Genomic DNA, 27,711 nt, shown 5'->3' on the forward strand with positions numbered 1-27,711 from the left:
GAGAGGATGACTTTTTAAACTCATACAATGGCACCATGAAGGATACTGTTCCATAATCATATTTTTATGGTCAGAAAAAAATGTAATATAAAAAATGAATAATACCATCAATACCAGGGGTGGATAAGAGTCTATGTGAGGCTTGAGGCTTATATAGTTTAGGAGGCCTCTTTGTAAAAAGAATATAAACTTTTAATTATAAAATTAGTGACTGATGTGTATTTCAATTTAGAATGAGAAAATAAGTCACACACACATACACGCACGCACACACACACACACACACACACACACACACACACACAAATCCTGGAGCTTTAGAGATTAGTTCTTTTCCATATAAGAAATGCTTATATGGAAGTGCTCTCAGGTTGCAGTCTGGCTCCCCTGCCCATGAACACTCTACTACCCTCAGCAACACTCAGCTGTCTTGGGGGTCCACTCAAGTGAAAGACCCTGGATGAAGCTTGTGTTTCACTTGTGCCATAGTAAATCTGGCTCTGATCTTTAGAGAAAGAAAAAGCAGATAAACTCAGAGCCAGATACTATTTTCACAAGTAAATTTACATAAATAACATGGCTCCAAATCAAACAATCTAAAAAGTAACTTAAGTACCCAACACTACAAAATTTAGCACGGGCATTTGATAAATGCCCATTAATGTTTATTAACATTTGGGAAGTTTTCTGCTTTATCCACCTTATGTTTAATATTAATTCATTTTTTTAAGTTTTATAATTTTAAAAAAGTTAATCTCAAGGTCCTCTGCCATACCTAGAGCTCTCCATGGGCAGGAGAGCTAAGAAAAAAATCTTTGGGAGTCCACGACAGCTTCTTAAGGCAGAGAAATGGTATAGGATTCAGAGCAGGTCTGTCCCTAGTGAGCCACAGAGAATATTGAACTAAGTTCCTATCACAGAAAGGTAACAGCAAAAGAGTGCTCCTTCAGTTAAAACAAAACAAAACTAAAGCCCAAACAACAATCAGAACAGACTTTCATATAAATACTACCAGTCAAAACCCAATTGCCAGAGTATCATCTAGATCAGTGGTTTTGCAACAATTTTAGAAAGCGAATTTTTTGAACCAAAACTTAAGCTGAACTCTAATATATAAATGAATAAGTATTTTTAATGTTACCCAAAATGTATAAAAACACCTAGAGCTACAACTATCTTCAACATGTCATTACAACATGGCATGCTATGTGTTCATAACTCAACTGACAAACTATTTTAAAGTTGACAATGGCATTTACAGGCTACCCAATTTTACATGTTGTACATAATGCCCAAATCGCCAAAAAAAGACCAGTACAGAGTTATAATGTTCTTATTCAGTGACATCCATATAAGATATTCAAATTTATGCACAGAATGGGGAAAAACACCGTAAATAAGATTGGAAGACAAATTATATAGTCTGGAGGGAAATATTCACACACATATAACAGATTGTATATATATAATTGGGATTCCAGAAAGAGAAAAAAAAGAAAGGGACTGAAGAAGTATTTGAAGAGATAATGGCTGAAATTTTTTCAAAATTGTTGAAAGATATCAACCCACAGATACAAGATCAGCAAACTCCAAACAATCTAAAAACAACAACAACAACAAATCCACACTTAGGCACATTATAGTCAAACAGTTGAAAACAAACAACAAACCAAATCAGAAAATCTTGAAAGCAAATGGAGGCTTCAAAAGGTGGGATGAGGCACCTATTTTATATAAGGAAAGAATAATAAGGATGAGAACTACCTTCTCATCAAAAATAGTGTCCAGAAGACAATGGCATGACATCTCTAAGTACTAAAAGAAAAAACCTGCCAACTCTGAAATTCTATATCCAGTGAATATATCTTTCAAAACTGGAGATGAAATAAAAACATTCTTAGACAAAAGTTGAAAGAATTTTTCTCCACAGACCGTACCACATGAAATGCAAAGAGAAGATTTTTTGTTTTGGGGTTTTTTTAATAATTTTTTTTAATTAATGCTTTTTATTTATTTTTGAGAGGAAGAGAGAGACAGAGTGTGAGTGGGGGAAGGGCAGAGAGAGAGAGGGAGACACAGAATCGGAAGCAGGCTCCAGGCTCTGAGCTGTCAGCACAGAGCCTGACACAGGGCTTGAACTCACGAACCATGAGATCATGACCCGAGCTGAAGTCAATGCTTAACTGACTGAGCCACCCAGGTGCCCCAGTTTTTTTTTTTAAGTAGACTTCACATCAGCATGGAGCCCAGTGCAGAGCCCGAACTCATGACCCTGAGATCAAGGCCTGAGCTGAGATCAAGAGTTCGATGTTCAACTGACTGAGCCACCCAGGAGCCCCAACAAAGACAAGTTCTGCAGGCTGAACAGAAATTGTACCAGATGAAAACCTGGCTGTGCAAGAAGGAATTAAGCACTCCAGAAAGGAAAATATGTCAGTATACCAATATTATTTTGAACGTTTTCATATATGTGCATTATGTCTAAATTTCCTTAAAATAACTTTAATCATTTACCATAAAAATAACAATGCATCATGGGGTGTATGGAATAGGCATAAGTACAATGAAATGGCAAGAACAAGAGCACACAAGACTAAAGGATGATACTTGGGAAGTTTACTGTTCTGAGAATAGAGAGAATGGAAGACAGGCAATGTTTGAAGAAATTATCACCAAGAAACTGCCAGAACCAAAAAAAAAAAAAAAAAAAAAAAAAAAAAAAAAAAAAAAAAGGTAAGCATCCTCAGATCGAATGAGTGCCACTACTCATATACACAACAAAATTTTTAAATCAGTCTCTAGACATCATAGTGAAATTTCAGAAACTCAAGAACACATATAAAATACTGAAAGAAAACTATGCTTTAAGAAAGAAAACAAATATCTTCAGAGATTCAAATCTCAGAAGATTTAGCATTCACTGGTGATCTTCTAAAGGAATACTCCAGAATGTACTCCAACAGAGAAACAAATGAACATAGTAGGAAGGAGTGGGAGATAAGAAACATTTATTTATTTTTAAGTTTATTTATTTATTTTGAGAAAGAGAGAAAGTGAGAGTAGGGGAGGAGTAGAGAGAGAGAGAGAGAGAGGGAGAGAGGGAGAGACAGAGGATCCCAAGCAGGCTCCATGCTGACAGCGCAGAGCCTAATGTGGGGCCTGAACTCATGAACCGTGTGATCATGACCTGAGCCGAAATCAGATGCTTAAACCAACTGAGCCACCCAGGTGCCCCAAGAAATATTTATAAGTAAAGAATACAATGAATGGATTAGTTCTAAATAAGTATTTATTTAAAAGGACAGTCAGAGCAATTTAGAAGTAACATTCTAGATCATATGAACATTGAAAGCAGAGGAAGCACAAAGAGAAGTAAATGTTCTTGTCTTGACCTAGAGAGGGACACAGACTGATTATAACTCTTGTCTTTATTACAAAAATATATTCATGGATATGTAACAAAAACTACAATGTTAAAAAAAACCCTTAACCAATAAAAGAATAGAAATGGAACATATAATTTTAAACCAACAGAAGGGAAAATGGAACAAAGAGCACTTCCTAACTTTATGTTTTTAACAGCACAGAAAATTGCATAGAAGGATAATACCAAACTTACCTGTGTGTTTCTATGTGTGTGTTTCTGTGTAAACACTATGTGCATCTGTGTGTATATTTGGTATGAGTCTTTGTGTGTATATCTGGTGTGTGTCTATGTGTATAATCTTGTGTGTGTGTGGATGTAAACATTATTATATACCATTTTTCTTCACAAAAATAAGATCCCACTGTACTGTTTTTTTCCTTTTCTACCTAGCATGCCATAAATGTTACAGGCAACCTAGCAATCAATAGCCCTGAGGGCAACAAAGCCAGGAAGCTCGATCATCTTGGGACCCATGGCTCACTATGAATGGTCCTGGAAAAAATGGTGGGAACTGGGAGACTTGATTCATTTTCCCTAAGGAACAACATTGTAGGTGGGCTTCGAAAATTGAGTGCAAATCCAGAGCTGAAATACCAATAGTTCTAGCCCTGAGTGCTCCCATGGGGAGCAGAGGAAAAGAAGGCGGCTCAAATTCCCAAATCTTGATCAGCTGAACAGTATAGTGGTTCAGAGTATTTTCTCCAGAGACAGGCTGCCTGGGTTCAAGTGCTTACTAGCTGTATGACTGTGGGCAAGTCACTTAATCTTTCTTTGCCTCTGTTTTGTCGTCTATAAAATGGAGATCATAATGAGGCCTCCCTAATAGGGGTGTGGTGAGGATTAAATGAGCTAATATATAGCAATCACTCAAATGATGCCTGCCTCATAAATAGCATTCTGTAATTGTTGTGATATCTAGGATTCCAGGGAAATAGACAGAGGTATGAATGGAGCAGAACCAGCCATGGGCTAATGTTTGCTGGGGTTGAGTGATGGGCACATAGGGCTCTACTTCTAGGATACGTTCACATTCTCTATAATAAAAATGCTTTGTAAAAAAAACACTCTGTAAATATTAGCTGCTGTGGTAGAAAGTGCCAAAAAGAAATGTATCTTCACTTCGGTCACAACTGTGCTACAATGAGAAACACAAGGTGTCCGTATACAAAGCGGCTGCTGGACAAAGGTATGTCATCAATGATGTCATTGATGTCATCAATTCGTGTTATGTGATGTGACCTTAGAGGCTTTATCAAGGTGCTGACCCTCCTGCCCCTCCTCCAACCCCTAAAATTTGTCTCTCAGGCAGCCTCATGGATGCCTGAAATGTTCCCATGAAAACCCCAGCTTAAGTTTTTATAACCTAGTCAAAAAGGTGGGGGTGGGGGTAGGGAGAAGGGTGTGAGGGAACAGAAATAAATAGTTAAAGTAAAGCTGCTGTCACTGTCCTCATAAAACACTCTTACATGTTTATTCTCTTCAGAGATAATATTTTGATGAGAATAAAAGAGCCAGAATAGAAGAAGGCAAAAGAGAGGTAGGGAGGCAGGAAGGGAGGAGGACCCAGATGGAGAAGCAGACCTCTCTGTCCAAACGGACTTTGTGTCAACCCTAAAGGAAGCCCAAGAAATTGCTGCAGGACAGAGGAAAAGAACCTTCTTAGTCTTGTTATTCAAATTGTGGTCTCTAGGCCTGCAGTTCCAGTATCACCTGGAAATTTGTAGGACACACAGAAACTCAGCCTCACCCTAGACCTAGTGAACCAGACTATTTTTACAAGGTTCCAGGTAATTCTCATGCACATGAAATTGTGAGAACTAACCCAAGACCTAGATATGCTGGCCCTTAGCAAATGTCTGGATAAATGGCTTTTCTGAACAGATGGAGGAGAACAGTGCCAGCTTTGCTTTTATTCAGCAACCTTGCATTCATTCTGTATCCACAGGGTGTATAGAATTATGTAATGTTGTGGTTCTTTGGTTCTTAGCCATTGGTATAAGTTAGAATCACCTGGGGTACTACTAACAATAGTTGTCCAGGTCCCATCCTCAGAAATTCTGATTCAATTGTTCTGGGAGGGACTCAGTCTAAAATGGTAGCAGCTGACTTTGTTGTTTTGCAAGATACTTTGTACCAAGTAATAGGACTCCTGGTGAGGATCCATGGATGAGCCATTGAGCCTACCTACCCCCGCTGAAGGCAAAGGCAGTGAAGATGCCAGGAGTCAATGCCATAGAAGAAGGAAAAATTTATCCCAACCTTGTATTGTCTTTTTTCTTTTACAGATGCCCCAGAATCTATGAACCTCTTGCTGGTTAGTGTGGGTGGTTGATGGGAAGGAGGCTGATGTATCTGTGATGGATTTTATAGGGTTTGACCTTTCTCCAAATAGATTAACCTGTTGCCTTAGTCATGACCCCTTTGGAGATATGTTTCCTCTGGCCTCTTTTTCTCCTCTTCCTCCTTCCCCCAACACACACATGCAGTGGGGGTCAAAAATTGTCATATAGAACCTGGGTGGCCTCAAATTCTGCTGAATCACATTTCTTTGGCTTCCTTGACCTTAGGGAGGTTAAGCAGAGCAAAGCTGTCAATCAGCCTTGAAGCTGGACTTTACATGGCTATTCCTGATCCAACCACCAATGTGTAGATTCTAGTCAACCCCTTTCTGGTTGGGAATCACTTACTTCTGAACCACCCCGTCAATAAGGAGGTGCCCGTTAGCATAACTGGCCCAGTTGCATCTCTCAGTCTCCACTACCAGAAAATTTAATACAGTAATTGTGTCCTCTGCCTCTCTGTCTTTAACTTTGTTTAATTAAAATTATGCCCCATTGCAAGGTAAAGGCAATGGGAAGGTAAGACTTGGGCCATGGCCTATCTGGGCATTGTTTTCTCATTAAAAACTTTCAGCAAAACTTAAATGTCTTCACAATAACTCAGAATTCATCAAGGAAATTCAGGCTCTCAATTCCCTTTCCTTTGTTTTCAAGTGTCTCATTCAGGGATAAGAGAAATGGGAAAATGAAGGATTCATGAATAACCAAAGCTAAATCCAAGTGAAGAAGAAGTGAATTAATACATGAAAAGCACAGCTTGTGATGAAGGAAAGGGTGTAGGTGAAATTAGTTCTGACTTCCAAATGCTTCGATCAGTGTGAGCATTTAAAACTTCTAAGGGCAGGAAATGCCTATGCTGAGGTGGTGCTATGGAAAGGAGAGGCGTCATTAAACTCCAGGCTGCCTGTCAGAGATGCTCCAGTCTTCTAACTTGCGACACATCTGTGGAGTTTTTGCAGGAGAGCAGGCTGTCACGTTCAGGAAGAGACGGCACCCTCAAACTAACTCCTCCTCCCTTTGATGCCTGTAGAACTTGGCCATTAAAATCTGCCTTGGGCTAAAACTCAGCAGGCAAGTTTCCAGTCCAGGAACAGCTTTGACAAAATTTTAATAAAATTAGAACCAGATTGGCATTGGGGGATTTGAGTAGGAGAAAAGTTGATCTATATATGTAGATTGACATGAGAACGGCCAGACTCTCACTGTGGAACGCCACATAGCAGTAACTCTTGGCCTGCTGGCATTCAGCACACAACTACTAGTGTCCTTGATCCATGAATTTTCTTAGACATTGTTAAGGCATTTAAAAGGCCCTATGCTTGAAAAAACAAAAAAAAACAAAAAAAAACAACTATGTTTGGGCAAAGTTTACTCACTTCAGTATTGTTCTGTACTAGCTGGCTAAAAAAGATGAAAGCATTAAGAAGAACAAAAGTATCTCAAGTCATTTGAGGCATGTGGTTAAGTTTTGTTGTAAAACGATAGAATAATTGCATTGCTTGAAAATGCAAAAGTATTTTCTTTTGAAAACTTAATTTTGTAATATCAGCCTTTCTATAGGATTCTTGGTCCTTGAAGCAAAGAAGATTGGCTTACTTCTGGATATGGGCAGCACACATACCTCTATGTTTATTGTAAGGGATGTAATAATGGCTGCATTTCACTCAAAAACGGAAAGAAAGATCAGAGAACTTCAAAATATGTATTCAATCCATTCCATTCCTTTTGCCATTCTCTTTCCACATGTCTACACCACACAAGGGAACTGCAAGTTACAGTCCTGTCTCTTGCCATTTGTTAGGAACTGTAGCTACTCATAGTGACAGAATCTTGCCATCACTTTGACTTCTGTCGTACATACTCAGTATGTTACCAACACTTTACGGAGAAACACTGGAAGATTTTTCTCTAACACTTAGCCTTGTCTAAGTTTATTAAATAGAAAAGCAACCACTTCGCATACACAGTAAGGACCCTCCAAGTTATTTTTCAAGTATACCTTATAGATGTATTATGCCAGCAAAGACTGAAAGATCCCCACTAAAATGCCTCATCTGTATCCTGTTCTCCTTGGTCCAATTGCTCATTTCATGAAAGTCAAAGAGAAGACCATGTTCTAAGAATGCTATGTAAATTCTCTAAAATTAGTGTGAGACTATTTTCACCCTGCCCACCCCTACTCTACTGATGCTGAAGAAGAAGAAGAAGAAGAAGAAGAAGAAGAAGAAGAAGAAGAAGAAGAAGAAGAAGAAGAAGAAATACAAATCCGAGACTATAAATGGTTGGCTCCCATGGATGCCTGTAGCCTAATACCAATGGAAAAAATACATTTGCTAAATATTCATCTTTTCATAACTAGAATCACTCTCAACCACCATTTGATCCTTTGGGGATTCAAACTGGCAATAATAACATTAAAATGGAATTCTGTTGTTGGGTTTTGTTTTGTTTTATTTTTAACACACAAAGAAACCAACTCTATGGTGGTTTAATCATCTATGTTTTCTTGCTGCACTAGCAGATTGATTTTATGTATTTATGTGCTTTTTCGCCATTTTTCCTGAGGTTATAGTTACAGGCAGTGTGTTTAACCTTTGCATGAATTCCAATGCCAGAGCTAAATAGCAGTGAAGGTTTCCAGGACAAGTTCTCCTAAAAGCACATCCTTGCTAAGTCAGCTCTTCTCCTTAAAAATGTAACCCTTTTAAGTGCTCCTAACTGAAAATTTATGTTTAATGTTTTCTTGGGTTTCATGTCCAGGAGATCCTTTTGGATGAATGCCATAACTACTTTGGGCCAGGATCAGGAAAATCTTTATTGTGAACATTTTGAGAATGTTTCATTTCTTGGATATATTTTCAGAGCTGACTAGTTGTTCTGCTTTGACAAAAGCCTATCAATTGGTTGGGTTTTTTTTCCCATTTTATTTTGGATCAGAACCCTCAAGATCTCATGTGCCCATTAGTCCCTGGCTAGGGCCAAAGATCAGATGACTTCCCACAGAGCCAAATATGGAGAAAACAAAACAAAACTCACTGGGTGGTATAGCAGGAGGAAGAAGAGGGATGTTCCACTTTCAAAACAGCTTAAACTAGACTGTATTCCCATGATGCAGGAAGAATCCCTCCCACATCATGCACATGTTTGATAGGCTATGGCAGTTAGTATTTTGCCCTCAGTATGCTCAGCTCATGTCCAATAGTAGGTAATGTGTGATCCCTGATCTTACATTACCTTCAATCTAGTTGAAGAATAAGCTGCTGACACCTAAAATGACTAGTAAATTGCTGGCAAACAGGTGCTAAAATAATGTCTGAAGACTAGTTAGTAAAACATACCAAATCTGTTTTTCAAAAATGTCTCAGTTCATAATAATTCTTATGTGGCTATTGACCATAAAAATGGCATCCCTAATAATAGCCCTTGTTTCCAATTTTAATTCAAGACTTCTAACCATTGCTATTTTATCATTAACCTTCTAGTCAGTGAGATTCTGTTAGAGATTGATAGAATGATTTTTTTTAAAGATAGAATGGTGGGACCCCAAAAGATACTAGCAGCTGTCAGTAAACTGTGTTCTAGTTATTTTGACTTAGAGATGATTATTATGACTCTATTATTGGAATCAAAACTTTTTTTTTAAGTAACTTACTGTTTTAACTGAACAAACCCCACAAATCCAAAAAGTCATGTGGCCACAGTATCACATGAGGTGGTGAAATGTCAGCCACAGACATCCACCCAAAAACACTGTAGTGTTCACTTGCACAATCAAAACAAACTTATTAAGCAATACACTATGCCAAGCAAAGTACAGAGATGAATGAAAACAAATGGTTAAGTAATATACCAAGGAACAAATTAATAAAATTCAGTGTGATAATTACTATTAGCAAAAGAATCTAAAAGTATTACAGGAACACTTATAGGAAAGAAAAACTCTTTTTAGAAGGAATCAGGAAAGGCATCACAGAGGAGGTAACTTTTGACATGTGTCTTCAAGGATGAATAGGAACCATGAGCATAGCATGAGTAGCAGGCACAGCATATACACATACATGTAACATATATAACAACTATATTTACCATTTTGAACAAAATGAAGGTTAGAAGCTTGAGACACACATTTCCAAGAGACTGGCTTGGCATAGTTGGAAAAAAGGGCATGGGGAGGCACAGGGCCAAGGATTGTGACTTCTATATTGCAGGATTGTGAAGATTATGTACATATGGAGATATGTATATACCCTGTTAAAGAGCCAGGAGGAAAACTACTAAATGCTTTTAAACAGAAGAATAATTTGATTAATAAGTAAAGGATATATAGAAGGAGAGATATGAGGTGGGCAAGGAAGGCCAATATTACAATAACCAGGGAAAAACATAATGAGAACCTAGACTATTTATATATTTGTTTTCACCATATTCTAGAGAAAAAAGGAAGTTAACATCCAAAGATACATAAATATAAGGGGCATAAAATAAATGTGGAGCCAATGAAAAATGAAAAACAAGGATCGAAAGGCTCCATTTGGGGTGGAGCCACAAATCAGGAGTTAAAAATAAATTGCTCTATATATTTGTTACTGATTGCTTAAGGGAAGTACAACTCACTCTTCTCGGTACTGACACGAGACAGGAACATCTCACAGAGCAAAAGGAGGTCTCTGTGAAGTCATGAGTAACACCCTTGATAATCTCTTTTCAACTAGCTCTCTGAAGATCTGGTTTGATACAGGGTTAGATTTCATCTTCAAGCCATCCTTCACTCCCTTTTCTGAGCTGAACTCTTAATAAAAACTGGATGTCCAAAGCTGGAAAGGGCTTCAACTAACAAGAGTCTCAAATTACTCTATGTTGCCATTAATCACAAGTCTTTTTGTCTTAGTAGATAATCAAGTTGAAGAAAGGACTGATATCTCTTCTAAAGGTTGAGGATGGCTCTTCATAAGAATGGAGAAAACATAAGAGAAAACCTTCTCTATAGAAGTGAGTCAAGGGAGGGTATATACAGGTAAGGGAGGTCCTAATAGAGGCAGAGGTAATGAGGATGGAGAAAAGAGCCAATGTTTGAGAAATATTTCCAAGGCACAAATTAATAGAGCTATTCACCAACTGGATATGAAAAACGGGGGGAAAATACAGTAGAGTTGAAGTTGCCTTCAAAGTCTTTGCTTGGACACTTGGATAAATGGTGGTGACAAAAGAAACAAAATAGGATAGAATAGGTAAGATTTCTGTAGAATCCAGAATCTGTAGAATCCAGTTTTGATAAAATAATATTTAAAATAAGGTGTTCTGGAAGCAATTAGAAATAGGCATCTAAAACTCTAGTGAGAGGTCTAGAATGAAATGATACACTTATATATTGCTGACCTTTTGGAAGCAGGTAGAAACCTAGTAGCATATGAAACCATCTTGGGGAAACCTAGAGAGTGAAAGACGAGAAGATGGGAGTGGAGGAAAAATAGGGTGAGAGGACCAAGGGGAGTATACTAAAGAAGAAACAGTGAGGGTTAGGCAGATGACAAGGAGCTATGAAAAGGGTCAAGAAAATAATTCAGAAGTTGAGAACTTCTACTAGGGAAGGGTCATATTGCAGAAGCCCAAGGAGGAAGAGGAGGAGGAAATGGCCAATTGAGCCATCCCTACAAAGGTTTCAAGGGGGATAAGGATCAAAAAACAAAATGCCACAGGGTCATCAGTAATGTTAGTTATAACAGTTTCCATCGAAGTTATCTAGAGATCAACTCTACAGGCCTGATATACGGTAGAATGCAAAAGAGTGGAGAAAGCGTGTGTGGGCTACCCATACAATAAATCTGACTGAGGAATGAGGATAAGGCAGTAACCTGAAGAAGAGGAAGACTCAAGCAAACATTTTGGTCGACAGATGTTATCAAAATAAGGTTACTCACAAATAAGTCTGTGAAATTCCCTCTTAAATCCAACTGTCTAGAATTTCTACCTTCACAAGAAAGTAGCTTTATGAGTTAGGGAAGCAGCAAGTTGCAAAAACAACAAACAAACAAAGCTAATGCGCTGGCTTCAAGGAAGAGGGATTTGTCTTACATGACAAGAATTCCAGAGGTAATAGTTAGGGCTGGGGCAGTGGCTGCACAGTGGAATCAAGAACTCAGACTCTTACTATCTTTCTGTTCTGCCATTTGTCACTCATGGTTACAAGATGATTGTCGCACCTTGGGTCTGCCTATCCACTTTGCAGAAAAGAAAACAAAAAACAAGGGCAAAGAGTAAAAGAGAAATGACTATTGAGTCTGTCTCTTTTTCTCAGGAAAGGAACAACTTTCTCAGAAACCTCACTCAATTACTTCTGCTTGTATTTCACTGGCCAGAATAGTGTCACATCGCCATCACTAGCTAGAAGTTGACTAGGCAAAAGGCAGTTATGGATAAAAGTTAGGTAATCCCTCACCATCACCCACAAAGAGTGTCTGTCACCCTAGTAAATGATGAAAAAAGTAGGTGAACAACCAAAATTAAAATGAAAAAATATATAAAATCTGCCTGAAAAAAAAAAAAGACAAGCGTTAATTATATGCTTCCTCCAGCTACCTACTCAATGAAGAGAGCTCCCCGAGATAGAGTTGAGGCGAGTTTGTGTTAAAAAGATCATTGTCATTGCCTTGACCCTGGCAAATGGAAGATCACTATTCCAGACCCCAGCTTTAAATCATATACAATTAGACAATGAGGCATTGTCTATTCTTGTTGCAGATACGATTGCCACCATTGCTATTTCATGAAGATTTTATCCCCAGGCTTACTTACTATCATTGTCAACATTACTCCTTACCTAATTTTTAGTGATTTAAATATCCAAGTAGATTATCTTTCCAAGAGGCTGGACTCTTGGTTCCTTAACCTCCTTCCCTCTGATGACCTTACTCTCCACCCTAACTCAGCTTCTCTTTCTCAAGGTCAAACTTTAACCTACTCCTTACCAAAAGCCACATCACTCCCATAATCTCTATTCTAACTATGTTCTCTGTCCTCCACCTCCTATCTTTTCACCTCTCTCCCTCTAGTGCCTTGACTCTGAGAATTGTTCCACAGCACTAGAATCTACAATCTATTGGTTCTACCACCTTTTTACTGTCCACACCACCCTCACAGCCTCAGTTCTTTACATAAATTCCATAATCAGTTATTCCCTTGGGTCAGCCGTCAGTTCTCTTGCTCTGTCCTCCCTTCAACTTACATGACAAAACCCAATCTTGATTGACTCTCTACCTACTTCAGGTCTGTATCCAACGAGTTTAATATGACTGAAGAAAAATATAACATTTTGAATAGATTCACTTGAAATTCTTACTCACTAATTAGCAAGAGAGTCCCGAATGCTTCTTGGCACTCCTACTGCATTTTGCTGTTCCATTCACGTTTCCACCACACTAGACAACCATTCAACGCCTTTCCTCTCTTTTCAAATTTCCAACCTCTTATCCCTATCCATTCTCATTTTTAGTTGATTATCATGCTTCTTATTTCTTGTAAAAAAAATGGTGAAAACCAAAAGAGAAATTCCATGTTTCACTGTCACTTCTCCCCATAATACTCTGCTCTTATATCTGCCTTCCCACCTGTTACTATGGGTGAACTCCACAGGTCATGTTTAAGGTCAACCCCTCTGTTCTCCCTCTAGTTGTCTACTCTAAGTTGTCTGATCTTGTCTACTCTAAGACATTGCTTCAATGATGGCCTCCAACTCACCTGAGTAATCTGTGTGATCTCTTTTTAAAATCATTTCTATCAGTGTTCAAATATGCCAAAATTTCTTCCAGCTCAAAAAAAATTGTTGGATCCTCATACCCCCTCCAGCTATCACCTAAATTTTCTGTTTCCCTTTGAAGGAAATATTGGAAAGGAGTTTCCTCTTCCCATTGTCTCCAACTTCCCTCTCCTTATTCTTTCTTGAACCTATTTCAATAGGACTTTCATTCCAGTCATTTGGCTAAAACTCTCTTCTAGGTCACCAACAACTTCCAAGTTACTAAATCCATGCTCAACTCAGGCCTCATATTACTTGACCTATCAGCAGCATGTAACAGGTAATCACTCCTCTTTGACATTTTCTTCCCTTGGGTTTAGGGACATCAAATCCTCCTAATTTCCTCCTAAGTCACTGGTTGCTCTCCTGGCTGATTCCTCTCCTCTTTGCAAATTCTAAACATTAGGTCACCCCAGGTAACCGCCATCAAAACTCATCTCTTTTCCATGTGTACCACTTTGCAAGATAAAAATTCTTATCTGGTCACACAGCTTTAACTCCAGGTATATACTGATAATTCCCAACTTTGTGTTTCCAGCCTGGACTGCCCTCCACACTTCTAGACTTCTACCTCTAGCTGCCTATACGATATTTCCACTGGGATATCTAGTAGGCATTTCAAACAAGATATCCAAAAACGAAATCTGGTCTTCCCCTTCCCTCCTCCCTGGCTCCCCTGCATACTTCCCTACCTCAAAAGAAAGCAGCAGCATCCTTCCAGTTGCTAAGGACTAAAATCTCATGATCATTTTTGACTCTGTTTCCCTCTAAGCTCATATCCAACCCATCAGCAAATCCTGTTGGCTCTACCTTTAAAATCTCTCTAGGAATTAGCCTCTCCCCACTACCTCCACTGCTACTACTCTGGTACAAGCTGCCATCATGTCTTGCCTGAATCACTGTCATAGCTTCCTAACTTATCTCCTGCCACCACCCTTGTCCATCTTTAGCCTACACTCAACATGGCAGACAGAGTGATCATTCATTATATCTCTCAGAGGAAAAGCTGAAGTACTGCAGTAGCATCCGGAATTCTTAACCTTCTTTGTGAAGTGAATCTCTCTGGCAGACAGTTGAAGTCTATAGATTCCTTCTCAAAATAACATTTTTAAGTACGTAAAAGACATGGGGTTAAAAAAGAAACCAACCATATTGAAACACAGTGAACAAAAATTAAGTCCAAATTTGTAATATGTGAATACATGAGCTTCTTTATTACCTTAAATAACAATATCTAGTAGACCCTGAGTACGAGTTTTTGCTCTGGACAATCTGGTCCTTGCTACCTCTCTGACCTCAGTTCCTACCATTCCCCCCAGTCATTTGGCTCAAGCCACCCTGGCCATTTTTTTGGTCCATCAAGCATGCTTCTTCCCCAGAGACTTGGCATTTTCTGTTCCCCAAATATCTACATTCTGTCCCCCATTCAGGTCTCTGATCAAACATCACCTTCCCAGTGATGCCTTCCCTGGCCACTATGTTTAAAATGGCAACTCTCCTCCTATACCCATACCTTGGCACAACCTTTCCTGCTATATTTTCTTCATAATATTTATCACCACCTAAAAGATAGGGCAGCTAGACAAACAGATACATAATTCCCTGGTTAATTTTTTTATTGTCTTTTCACACATGCACACACACACACACACACAATTTCTATAAGGGCAGGGATTTTTATCAGTTTTGTTTATTGTTGTATTTATAGCACCTGGCACTTAATAAATATTTGTTGAAAGGAAAAATAAATAAGGTGAATTTCTGCCTCCTAGATGAGTGCCTCTGAGGGCTGCCTCCTCTGAGCCAGGCTTCAGGCAGTAGTCTTGCTCAGGGAAGTGATTGCCAACTTTGCCAAGTGTTTTGTAACGTCAAAATATCCATTGTCATATAGTCCCCCAAATGAAATTGATTACCTTTAAAGCCACACCCTAGCTGCACAGGCACTACACTGAGTTCTTGACTTGGGTGTCTGACCACTTGGCCACTTTCCTTGGTGCTAAAAGAGAATGGCCTGGCCATGGCCATTCTTTCTCATGTCAGGGCCTTTTAAATAAAGTTCCCCTCCATAGACCCAATATGAAAGGAGAGGAAAGAAAACTCAGTGATAGATAAGATACTATAAGAGACTGTCAGAATCTTCACAACAGAATAAAATAATGCTCAGGGTACTATCGATGAATGCAATCATAAAAGAGCACACCATTTTCTTAACTGGGGCACCATCCAATCTATGCACAGTGGCACAACATATTTCTCCTCCAAAAATGCCAATTTCAAACTATGACTATTGATCTCTATCTAACCCTGAAAATTAATGATCCCAAAGAGAAAAAGTGACATTGAATCGTTAGAGAATTTCAGACAATAAAAATAAAACTAAAGGGGTTGTGGCAAGTTCGAGACTTAAGTGTGTTACAGTTTTTAATCCATTGTGTCTGGCATGACATATAGAATTAGAACAAATGGGCTTTGTTTGTTTTAGCTTAGTGGGCTTTTGTTTTGTTTTACTTTGAACCACTTCCATGTGAAGGCTCCATGGAGACACCCTGTTTTTCAATGTATCTTTTAGTGATTACAGGGTAAGGGGCCAGAAATGAAAAACAATGAATGAATCTCCATAGAGTACACTTTACTCTCCAAGAAGCATATGTCAGCATAATGGATGTGTAGTTCACTGGAAAAAGAGGTAACTTCTACCAGAAGGTATTAGGAATATCCAGGAATATAATATCATTAGGGAGAGATCTTTCTTCTTTTCTTTCTGTAGGCCCATATTCCTGCAAGAATTCAAGTTCCTCTTTTGTATGTCTTCTGCTTCTACAAGATTTCCTTTGATATTCATTTAATTTAATCCAACACAATGGATTTACTCCAGTGGAGTCATAGGATTTACTCCAGATCCTACAGTTTTCTAAGAATATCTTTAAAACTTTAGGCCAGAGGCATATCTTATACAGGAACATATATGATATAAGGTGTGAAATATTCCTTGAGACTCCTTCTTTCTCCCCCAGGTTACCTGACTAGCCTGTCAGCCCTTCACCCACTGGCCAAGCAGAAGTTATAGAAGTTACTGAAGACAGATGCCCCAGGGACAAATCCACCTAATCCTCACTGAGGTGTGAACAAGGCACAACTGGTTTGGCAGCTCTTGTGCCTGAAAAAGAAGAGCACTTTAGGAGGGAGAGAGAGTTGAAGGAGAACATTTGGGGAGCTTTCAGCACTCTGTCCTTCCTCCCTAGCATACCGTGTAGTGGGATGGGAAGCTGCAATTTCTGGACATTTCTCCACTGAATTTTAGGGGGTTTGTAAAGTACAGGGACTGGAACCAGTTACTCATCTGGAGTTTCCTGGGTGGTAGGATCTGCCAACCTGCCCTGGCTAGGTGGCATAGTGAGTGAGAGTTGGCACAGATCACCCTTGAACTGTTCATAGAGCCAAGGTAGGTATGGAGGGGGTTCCTAAGGTTCCCATTGATCTAGGCCAGGCTGGGCCTTGGGAAACAGAAAAACAGAATCCACTTAAGTATGCATTAGAGAAGGAATTTAGGGCAAAGAATTGGTTATACAGGTGATGAAGGAGCCAAGAGTCAAACAGAGAATGATGAAACAACCCAGAAATTAGCAAAGTAGGAATGAATATTAGCTCTAGGATGGAAAGACAAAGGAGGTAGTACTGCAATGCAAGGGCCAAAGACCATGGAGAACCCATCCAGTGGGAGCTGGAGCCACAGAGGACACCCCATGGCTGCCAGTAATGCCACCTACAATCTCTTGCCAATCCTCCTATTTGCTGGTTCTGGACAAAACCCAGCTGACCTGGCAGCCTGGACAACATAGCCTGTAGGATCAGCCCCTTGTGATAACAAAGGGTAGCAGGGGAAGGATGACAAATGAGCTCAAGAGTAAAATGCCTGAGACTGGCAGAGTAGCAGAAGCCAGATAGCCACGCCCCAGAAACTTCCACTGTTGGAAGGAAGAACGTGGTGGGACCCCTGGAGACTGTTCTCCAAGGATGAAGGTGAGGAAGCAGTACTATCCAATGCTGCCCTGACATATTCAGGCTAGAGAGTGCCATCCAACACGCCCCATGAGAAAGCAGCACCAGGTACTATCCAGGCCAAGAGAGCCACCTATCAGGACGGCTGGCATCACCAGCACCTGACAGCAGACCAACAAGAAACCAGTAGCTGGGCTCTGCTGGAAAGTCCTTGACTTCATCCCAGATGATCAATTTTCTTCCCACTCATGTACCCTCACCTGCAGGGGATCTTCCTCCCCTCCCTGCAATGGAGGCACACAGGCAAGCTCAAGGTCCCAGGGGGAGGGAAGAAAACTCCTTGAGAAACAGACAGAAACCATGAAATTGATGTTTTAAATTAGACAGCAGCTAAGGGTCACAGCACCTGATTTGGACTGAATATTCATTTGAAATGAGACTATTTTAAACCATAAGTGACTTAAAATATTTAGGATCAAACCTAATTTCACAGTTTGGGTGAAATTGAGTATCCTCTCTTCCAAGAGGGAATGGGAACTTGTCAAAGAAACATAAGTGCTCCCACAAAGAAAATTAAGCATTGTTTGCACACAGCAGGGAGGCAACTATTCAGTAATTCCCAGTATACCAAATGCACAGGACATGCTTAAACCACAAGGGAAAAGCAGCTGGAGAGATGGATTTTCATCACTGTACATGTTAGCAGGCACAGCTGGAGAGCAGTGTGAGCAGCATGGTGGGCAAGAACTGCTCTCCTTCCTGTGATCAATCCAGGAAGATCTCATGGAGCAAACAGACCCTTGGATTTTTTGTAAGTAGGGCTAATGACCGGCAGAGTTGGGGAATGGAAATTCTGGGCAAATAATGCTCCTTGCAGAAAGTTCAAAGACAGTGGTGAGAGTGAATGGGTCAGAGGTGTGTGTTTATTAAGCTCTTGTCTCTTAGCTGCAAGGCACTCTTCCATGCTCTGCTTTGTGATGCTGGGGTTGGGAATTCAGCAAACCTATTTCACTTTTGCCAGCTGATCCTTTTAGGTGCTCCCGGGGGCAAAATAAAGAGACTGAAGGGGAAGGGAAAAGGGACTTGCTCATTCCTGTTTTGGTTTTTGCTTATACTGTTTCTATTCCAAGACCTTTATCTTGGCAGTAGGTATTGGTCCCAGTTCCCTGAGTTTTTCCAAGGCTACTAGACCTTCCTCAGAGTTCCCCACACCAGTTGGCCATGGCCCCTCCTCAGTGGCCTAGGCCTTAGCTCTCTGTATACCCCCTTCTCCAAGATTCTAGATTCCTAATCACCCCAACCTCTTCCCTCTGTTCCCTTAGCTACTTTCTGTGATGCCTCAGTATTCCCTTTTGTGTATTTTCAGTCCTCCAGCACCTGTTTCCCTACTTCCTTATTAAATTCTATTTAAATGAGGAAAGATATACTGTGCTTGCCTTAACTTGATGACAAAAATCTGTATACCAAAGTTCAAAATATTTATAAAAGTTTCTATAGCAGGTTTACAATGGGACAGAGGATCATGGATTTGTGTATCAAGTGCTCTTGTTGGGTGACCTTTAGGCAAAAGTCAGGTCATTTATAAAAAATCTCGAGATTTGAACCTGTTGGGGGCATACTGAACAGAAACAAGTGGAACTGCTCAGGGTCTTGATCTGTCATTAACACAGTCATCAACCCCAAACAAAATACGAAGGGTCTCCTGCCAATTGTAAGAAGTGTCTTAGAAACGACCTGGAAGAGAAGACAGCCCAGCAGTGATGCTATTGCTTGTTTGAGAGGATTTAGAGCATAGAAGCGGCCCACTGGATCAAGCACCACGGAGACCAGAAAGAGTCACAGAGAAGAATTTCCGTGTGGGTTTAGGAGCAAGAGGATCTTCAGTGATCTTAGTAAGTGTGGTCTCTGTGGAGCGGGGGTGGCAGAGGCTGGCGTGGACAGACTCCAGTAGTGAGTCAGGGCGGCTTTTTGATGCATCATTTCATTAGTGCTTGGGAGTAGCTGCTAGGTGGAAAGCCACGTGGTGTCTGCTAATGCTGACCTCCAGCACTCTTGTCGGCACTGATTGCAGTTTGTGCACAACCTGGTGCATGAATTGAATCTGATAAGAAGCCTGGGAAATCATATTCTCCTCTACTCAAAACTCATTGTTAAGTAGACTACAAGGCATTTTTCCCTCCGCTCCCAGTGGCCCAAATCCAGCTGATGCTCCGGAATTGTTTAGTACTATTCTCCCTTTCCTCCTACAAAAAGTATAAAAATGCATCCTAACACCGCAGAGAGATTTTCTCATCCCTGTTGCTCCATTAGGGAAGGGAGATAGATTTTCTCCGTCATGTGTAATTTCAAAGGATGGGCAATGCCTGGGGCTCTGGGGTCTGGGGTTGAACAGAGGGTGCTTGAATCCTAGCTGGGTCCAGAAACTTACTTAAGCTCTCTGACCTACAGTTTCTTCATTTGGATTGTAATAGAGACGATGATATTTTCCCCAGAGTGCTGCTGTGGGAAATAATTAACCAAGCATCTAGAACTGAGTCTGGCATAGAGTAGGTCTTTGGTTAATGGGAGTCTTGTTATTTTCAGGGAGGATCCTATTTAAAATCATTAGATTGCTTAGTTATATCTCTCAAAATTCCTTCATAGAAAATAAATATTTAAACTCTGTTTCATATGCTTTGGGGAGATTTGCAAGTAATTGGAAGATCTTATCTTTCAGGAAAACCTTCTGATTATGCATTAGTTCATTCTCCATCACCCCCTCACAACAGGATTATGACTGTGCCAGCTCTCCATAGATTTCTGGGTCTAGAATAATTTCAGAATTTTGGGAGTTAACTGAAAGAAATGAGGGCAACGCTTTGGGGTAGAGGCCCCAACTCCTTCTGCCATCCTTGGGGACTACATTTAGAGATGCCCACACTAAAGAGGTGTGAGGGACATGTGCAATTTTCCTCTCCAGAAACTATTCCCCTCTCCTCCTGCAAAGGCACTGATTTATTGGGATTGTTTACTTGGGGTTTGCTTGTGGTGATCCATTCTCCTTGACTCAGCCCCACAGGCTGTGAGATTCCACCCATACCTTATGTTTAACCCAGTAGGATCATGGCCCTCCATTGGCCACAGAGATCATTCAAGAGTGTGCATGTGACCTAAGTTGGTCCAATATGGTGAATTTCAAGGATTTGACAAGAAACCCTCAGACAACCTATTGCTCTTCTCTGATGGGTTTTGCCTTGTGGTGGAATAAGCCTGGAGTTTCTGGGGGTATGACGTGGAACCTGGAAATAAATCTATTCAAGAAGAGAGAAACTTCAACTCTAAAGCAAGTCAAAGCCAAATCAGCATCTTAGTTTTCAGTGGCCAGAGACGGTAAATTCCCCATGGTGCTTAAGTCAGCTCAAGCCAGGATTTTTGTCACTGGAAAAATTTGTGACTGATACTAGAGGCAACCTGAGAGTATGTGAATCAGTACTCATCAGAAGAGATAAAATCCCGATTTTTCCAGAGCTGCTACAGAATTTATGATTGATTGCTTTCTCTCAGACACGACATCCTATATATCTGCCAAAGGAAATTCTCCATTGGCTGCCTCCAACAGAGAAATGGTAAAGAAAGCAAAAATTTAATTTAAGTAAAAATTCACATAAATTCATAAAGTACTTCCCTGCAGACTAAACTCCCATGATCATTTTGCGGATAAATTCTGATAACAGCAATATACACAATAATGAAGATAACAAATAAAGGCTTCTAACTATCAATAATATTCCAGGGGGTGTCAGACCCCAAGTATTTTCAGTAAGACGCCTCATCTATGAAGGGTATAACCCTCCCCCTGTTCCTGCCTTGAGTAAAAGCCTCTTCCTTATGAGTCTCCAGCTTTCTGAGAGCACCCAGTGATACCCCTTTATAACCTAAAAAGGGTCTCCTTGGTGGCAGTCCAGATGCTAACTGCCTAGAATAGTAAGTGAGTTATAATTTGTACCAGAGATGTTGCTGTAATTACAATACAATGAAAAAGTCAGAGCTTTTAATTGTTTCCACTTTAATATAGGCTTCGGGCTTGCAGACTAGAACCTAAGAAACTCAGCCAGCAGCAGTCTGAAAATCTGACATCCTTGGCTCATTGTCATCTTCATTTTTGCCCTGAGGGCCAACAAGGTAAATTGTCTCCGGATGCAGAGCAGTCTCTGGCAGATTCCAGCTGGGCTCTGTGTGAAGCAGCATCAAACTGTTCCTTTTATCCTGCATGTTGTATGTAACAGCCAGTCCAGGGAGGAAGAGACCAAGGATGGCCAGGGGCAGGAGTTTAAATGATGCCGATGGGGTCCACCCTGCAAACCCAGCCATCCTCAGGAATGTACCTTCCCATCACACCATATGGGAAGGTGCTTGGTCATGGTATGATAAATCTTTTTTTTTTCCTTCTTCCTTTCCCCTTCCTTCCTTCCTTCCTTCCTTCCTTCCTTCCTTCCTTCCTTCCTTCCATTTCTCTTTCTCTTCTTTCTTTCTTATTCTTCTTTTATTTTCTTTTAGTTTCATTTCATTCTCTTTCTTTTCTTTCTTTCTTTCTTTCTTTCTTTCTTTCTTTCTTTCTTTCTTTCTTTCTTTCTTTCTTTCTTTCTTTCTCTCCTTCCCATCTCTGAAGCATTTGGAAATTTTCCTTAAGGAGTTCTGGTAGATAATAAGTAGACTTCTTAGACTGCTACTAATAGCTTCCACCATTGATTTTTTTCTTGTATCACTTCGGGTTTTTCAGTTGTAAGCAACATACACTGATTCTGGATAACAAGCAAAACAGATTTTACTGTAAGGATATGAGATAGCTCACAGAATTGAAGGAAAAACTAAAGAATCAAGCATGGAAAAATCTGAGAACCAGAACAAGTCTGGGATCTAGGCAGGAACTATGAACATTATTTTTAGGTCTCTGCAACAACCATTTTCCTTCATTGCAATAATTGGGCTAAAGAGTCAGATTCCTGGGTAAGAGAATTCCATGAGCCTAGCTTGGCTCAACTGCCTAGAGCTTGGATCTCAGAGTCCCTTGATTGACAGCTCCACCAAGACTGCTCTCAGTAGAGGGGGAGTTCCCAAAGGGTCATCAGGAAAAGAAAACGTTGTTCTGGGTGAACAACAACAACAACAAAAACCAGATGTCATATATAGTGCCTTGGATCACGCTGCCTCCTCTACTTGAATGTCCTTCCCCACTGCAGACTCTAATCCAGCTCAAACATCACCTCCCCCAGGAAGTCTGCAGTGACACAAACACATGCCCTCAACCAGCTGCTGAGTTAGACATGCCAGTCTCCTGGATTCCCTTCTCTTACTGCTCTTAAAACACTGAAGTGTAATTCTTTGAATGTCTGGCTTCCTTGAGGAAAGAAGATTATTCAATCTTCTATCCTTAGCACCTAGCACACTTAAACCAAGTATTACAAATCCAGGAGGTACTATAGGGAATAAATAGACCCCCATCACACAATATCTTATCAGAGAGCTAACTGATAAAACCATGAGGCACTCAAGACTCATGTGTCTTGGATGATTAGTTGAAAGGAAAAATGGGCCAGTGATGAATCTTATACTTTACAGAATCTGAACTATTTTGACTTTAAGTTATAGTTGTATCTTTATTCAGACAGGATTCAACAATAATATATCAATCCAATAACTATCATCCTCAAAGCCGTATCAATACAAATTTTTTAAGGATTTGTTGTAACTTTTGGAGCACAGAATATAAATACCTGTTTATTTTGTACTCAATACCTAGAAAGCAGATGCTAAGTAAACACACCAGGTGAAATAAATTAAATCAGAAAATTCACCTCAAATAAATGCTGACACCTAAGTTTGCCTTCCCATTGAAGATCTAATTCACACATCAATCACACCTTCCCATTCAAAGTCATAAGAAAATGCCCACAAATTTATAAAAGAAGTTGCCAAGTGATATTCATGTGGGTGCTTCTTGGTGAGGAGGGGGCGGGTCTGCAGGACCTGATTGGCTCCCATGTGCTGTGGACTTAGAACATGTTGGGAAACAACTGGTGAGTGATTTGGATCCTCCTCCAGCCTCTCTCTGGCTGTCCCATGCAGGATAAACATGTTTCCAACCGTCTTCTCAAAGATTGGGTGAATACCTACCCCAATAAGCCTAGGAAACCCTGGCCGTGGCCTTAATCTCCAAGGTCAGGTCTGCTTTTCCACTAGAGTGTGCCTTTGTGCAAATAGAAAAAGGCACTGCCTATTACATGGTCAGATTAGAAAGACTCTTCCTCAGACACCTGAATTAGCAAAAGGCCCCTACACGGCCATGCAAGGGTGCAGTCTTGTATCAGGGCCATCGCTTGGGGAGCAGAGCATGGACTGTGTTTCAGACCCCACCTGGCCAGCACCTTTGTACAGCAAAGGGACTGCACACCTACACATGGCATCCCTGCCCTAGATAAGCCCTTTCTCCAAAGAAGAGAACATGAAGTAGATTCAAACCAAGTATTACAAATCCAGGAGGTACTATAGGGAATAAATAGACCCCCATCGCACAATATCTTATCAGAGAGCTAACTGATAAAACCATAAGGAAGGCCAGTCTCAGCATCAAGAAAGGGAACTGGTTCTTTTAATTTTAAAATGCCAAACATATGGAAAAGTATAAACATCTTTCAACAACCGAGATTTAATAATAGCATTTTTATCATATTTCATCCAAATCTTATTGAAGACTTTCCCCACAAAACTACTATCCCCTTCTCCTTCTTCCATCTCCAAACTGTCTTCAGGTTGATATTTGTTCTGCCCATGTTCATTTCTGATACTTTCTAGTATTTTTACACAAACAACATATACGTGTTTAAAAAACAAAAAAACAAAAAAACGAAAAAACAACAACAACAAAACATGTGATTTAGGGGTGCCTGGGTGGCTCCAACTCTTGATTTCGGCTCAGGTCATGATCTCAACAGTTCATGAGTTCAAGCCCTGCATCAGGCTCTGCACTGACAGTGCAGACCCTGTTTGGGATTCTCTCTCTCCCTCCCTCTCTGCCCCTCCACTGCTTGCTCTCTCTCTCTCTCTCTCTCTCTCTCTCTCAAAATACATAAACTTTAGGGGTGCCTGGGTGGCTCAGCTGGTTGGGCGTCCGACTTCAGCTCAGGTCATGATCTCACAGTTCAGGGGTTCAGGCCCCGCGTCGGGCTCTGTGCTGACAGCTCAGAGCCTGGAGCCTGCTTCGGATTCTGTGTCTCCCTCTCTCTCTGCCTCTTCCCTATTCACTCTCTCTCTCTCTCAAAAATAAATAAATGTTAAAAAAATTTTTTAAAAATACATAAACTTTAAAAAAATAAATAAACATATGATTTAGATGTACATATATAATAAATACATATAAGCTACATATATTTTATGTAAACATATAATAAACCCAGTATAATATAACATATAATAAACATATAATGTGAACAGTATAAAGTTTGGTGTGTTTGTATATTTTTATCTGAAAGGTATCATATAATTTAGCTCCTTCTGTAGTTTGCTATTTGTATGTCAATGTTATCCTTCAGAGATTGATTGATCCATATTGGTACATGTAGCTCTATCTCATTCAGTTTAAGTGCTGTATAAGATTGCATTATATGACTAATTCACAACTTACTTATCTATCCTGCTACAGATGGGCCTTTATTCGTCCCAGTTTTTTGCCTTTCCAATAATGAAAATATCATTCTTTGTATACATGTGCAAGAGATTTTCTAGGATATATACTTACAAGTGGAATTTCTAGGTCTTAGGTTATGCACTTCGATTTGATAGATATTGCCAATGTGCTCTCCAGGGTAATGTTGCCGACACACTCTAACCAGCAATATGTGAGATGTGTCTCCCCACAGCCTCATCAAAACTAGGTTTACCAGATATTATCATTTTGGCCAGGCTCAGGGTGTAAAATAGTATCACACTATGGTTTTAATTTGAATTTTCGTTGTTATTAATGAGATTAAGTTTATTTTTCTGTGAGGGTCCAGTTCATATTATTCGCCCACTTTTCTTTGATTATCTTTTCTTATTGATCCATAGGAATTTTTTAAAATAAATTTTTATTAAGAATTCTTGGTTGGTTATAGGCATTATAATATCTTTTCTAAGTCTGAAGCTTATACTTTGTTTATTGTGTCTTTGTTGGTACAGAATTATATTTCAATATAATATTTTAAAACTTTTCCTTTTGGTGTATGCCTTTTGAGACATAAGCCCCTATGTTTAAAAGTCCCCTATGTTTTCTCCTAAAAGTTATGAAATTTCCCTTTCATATGTACATCTTAATTCTATGTGGAATTTACTTGTGTCTAAACACTGAGGTAGGGATTTCCTTTCCACCAATTATCCCAACACTTGAAGAATAATTCTTCCCCTCTCTGTAGGTTTATATTGCTGTCTCTGTTGTGAACCAAGTTCCCATGTGTGGAGTCTACTGTTGAGACCATTCCATTTTTGTACAGGAAGAGATCTGCTCTCCTCCTGTACAGATACCAAGCTCCTTCATTACTTTCAGAAAAGGCAGTTTTACTGATAACCTGAAATGATGCCATTCTTTGGGTGAGATGAGAACACCTCCAGGAAGGGCAATGCTCTAAATCAGTGACAATGTGACATACATATCTTGCTTGGATTCATTCCAATCTACCAATCCACTGAGAGAAGCATCAACAGAGAAAATCAGAGAAAGATCCAGGGCACTCAAGGCTTCCAGAAAGGGGAAAGAAGATAGATTTGGATAGAGAGGGTCTTGGACAGGAAAGGAAAAAAAAAATGTAATCTCCAATTACTCAAGTTTTTTTATGGGCTTAGCCTTGAATATAAATACACTTGTCTAGAAATACGGTATTTTGATATATAAATGTACCCCCACAGCATTGTCTACCAACTCTTACCATAAAATCATAACCAGAATCATAGCTTACATTTACTGACACATAGGCTAAACACTTGATAGGCATTATTTTGTTAAATCCCCTAACATGGGTAATGTCCTGGAAATATACATGAGAAAATTAAAATGCAGAGAAAGGAAGTGACTTGTACAATATCACACAGTCTAGTGAGTGGCAGCAGCTTACATTCCTTGCTACTAGATTACGTTGTCCTCCATGCTGCAAAATGTTCCACACTAGAATGAGATTATCTTTTGAGGGGAGGGAGTTAATCTTACTTTACCATTACATCCTCAAACCAAGTACTGTGTTAGTCACACAATAGGCTTTCAATCAATATTTGTAGACAAGAATGAATAGATGCATGTTGGCTGTGGGGTCTGTGGTTTCTGAGTCATGAAAGGCCTAAGTGGTTTACTTAGGCTGGGAGAGAAGAATCTTCACCTTACTTCCTCTGAAAGCCACGCCAAACCTCTTTTCTACTTACCCTCAAATGATGGGCGGAGCTACAAACACACAGCAAGGTACTTCTTTCTACATAGATCCTGGAAGCCTACAAACACAGTTGAAGATGGGGACACACAAAGATCAGTACAAGCCACACTTCCAGCTTGGAGATTTGCTTCCAACCTCTGGATATCTTCCCATTTCCCATATATGTCAACATCACTGGCTTTGTTTCTCGTCAGAGGCAATACAACTTTGTCTCCTCACAAGGCTGCGTGCTAAATCTGAAAAGTAGCTTGCAGCTCAACCCCGCAAAGGCTGCTGCTGCAGTGGGGATTCCCAGCCAGTGCAGAGGCCCCTGCTGCTGAGTGGAGTTCCCCAATGTGAGATGTAAGTGGGCCACTGAACTCATTGGTCTCTGGCCTCTTGGGGATCATCAGCACAGTGACATCTCCCTTGAAGAATTGGTTTCTGGGACAGCATCTGCAAGGAGGTGGCAGCCATGGTGCATTAGGAGCTGATTGTGAGTCTCTCCCCATACTCTGTAGAATTCAGTGGATTGATTAACCTGTTTGCCATCTCTGAACTAAGCTCTACTTCAGACTCTACTCAGGTCCTACACTGTGGTCCCTGTTCTAGGCATAAGTGTTTAGGAAGCCTTCCATCTGAGAAAGTGTCTCAATGTTATTGTCTTCGTGCTAGGAACTCTTGTCTGCTGTCACAATCATTTTCTTGGATTCTGACACTGACTCACAATTCCCCGGAAGCTCT

At 40.0% G+C, this 27,711-nt stretch overlaps 1 long non-coding RNA gene across 2 annotated transcripts in view; it reads right to left on the bottom strand.

The window, feature by feature from the left end:
* LOC147575953 (uncharacterized) overlaps positions 1-27,711 on the bottom strand; it is a 57,346-nt gene that overhangs the window by 11,942 nt on the left and 17,693 nt on the right. For both annotated transcript variants that reach the window (XR_015241619.1, XR_015241618.1), the window contains one exon: positions 26,981-27,046. This is a non-coding gene — a long non-coding RNA (uncharacterized LOC147575953). The remainder of the gene's footprint in view (positions 1-26,980; positions 27,047-27,711) is intronic.

The sequence above is a fragment of the Puma concolor genome, chromosome D2 (genome assembly GCF_028749965.1).
Source record: "Puma concolor isolate L17-30 chromosome D2, mPumCon1.1.hap2, whole genome shotgun sequence".
NCBI classification, from domain to species: domain Eukaryota; kingdom Metazoa; phylum Chordata; class Mammalia; order Carnivora; family Felidae; genus Puma; species Puma concolor.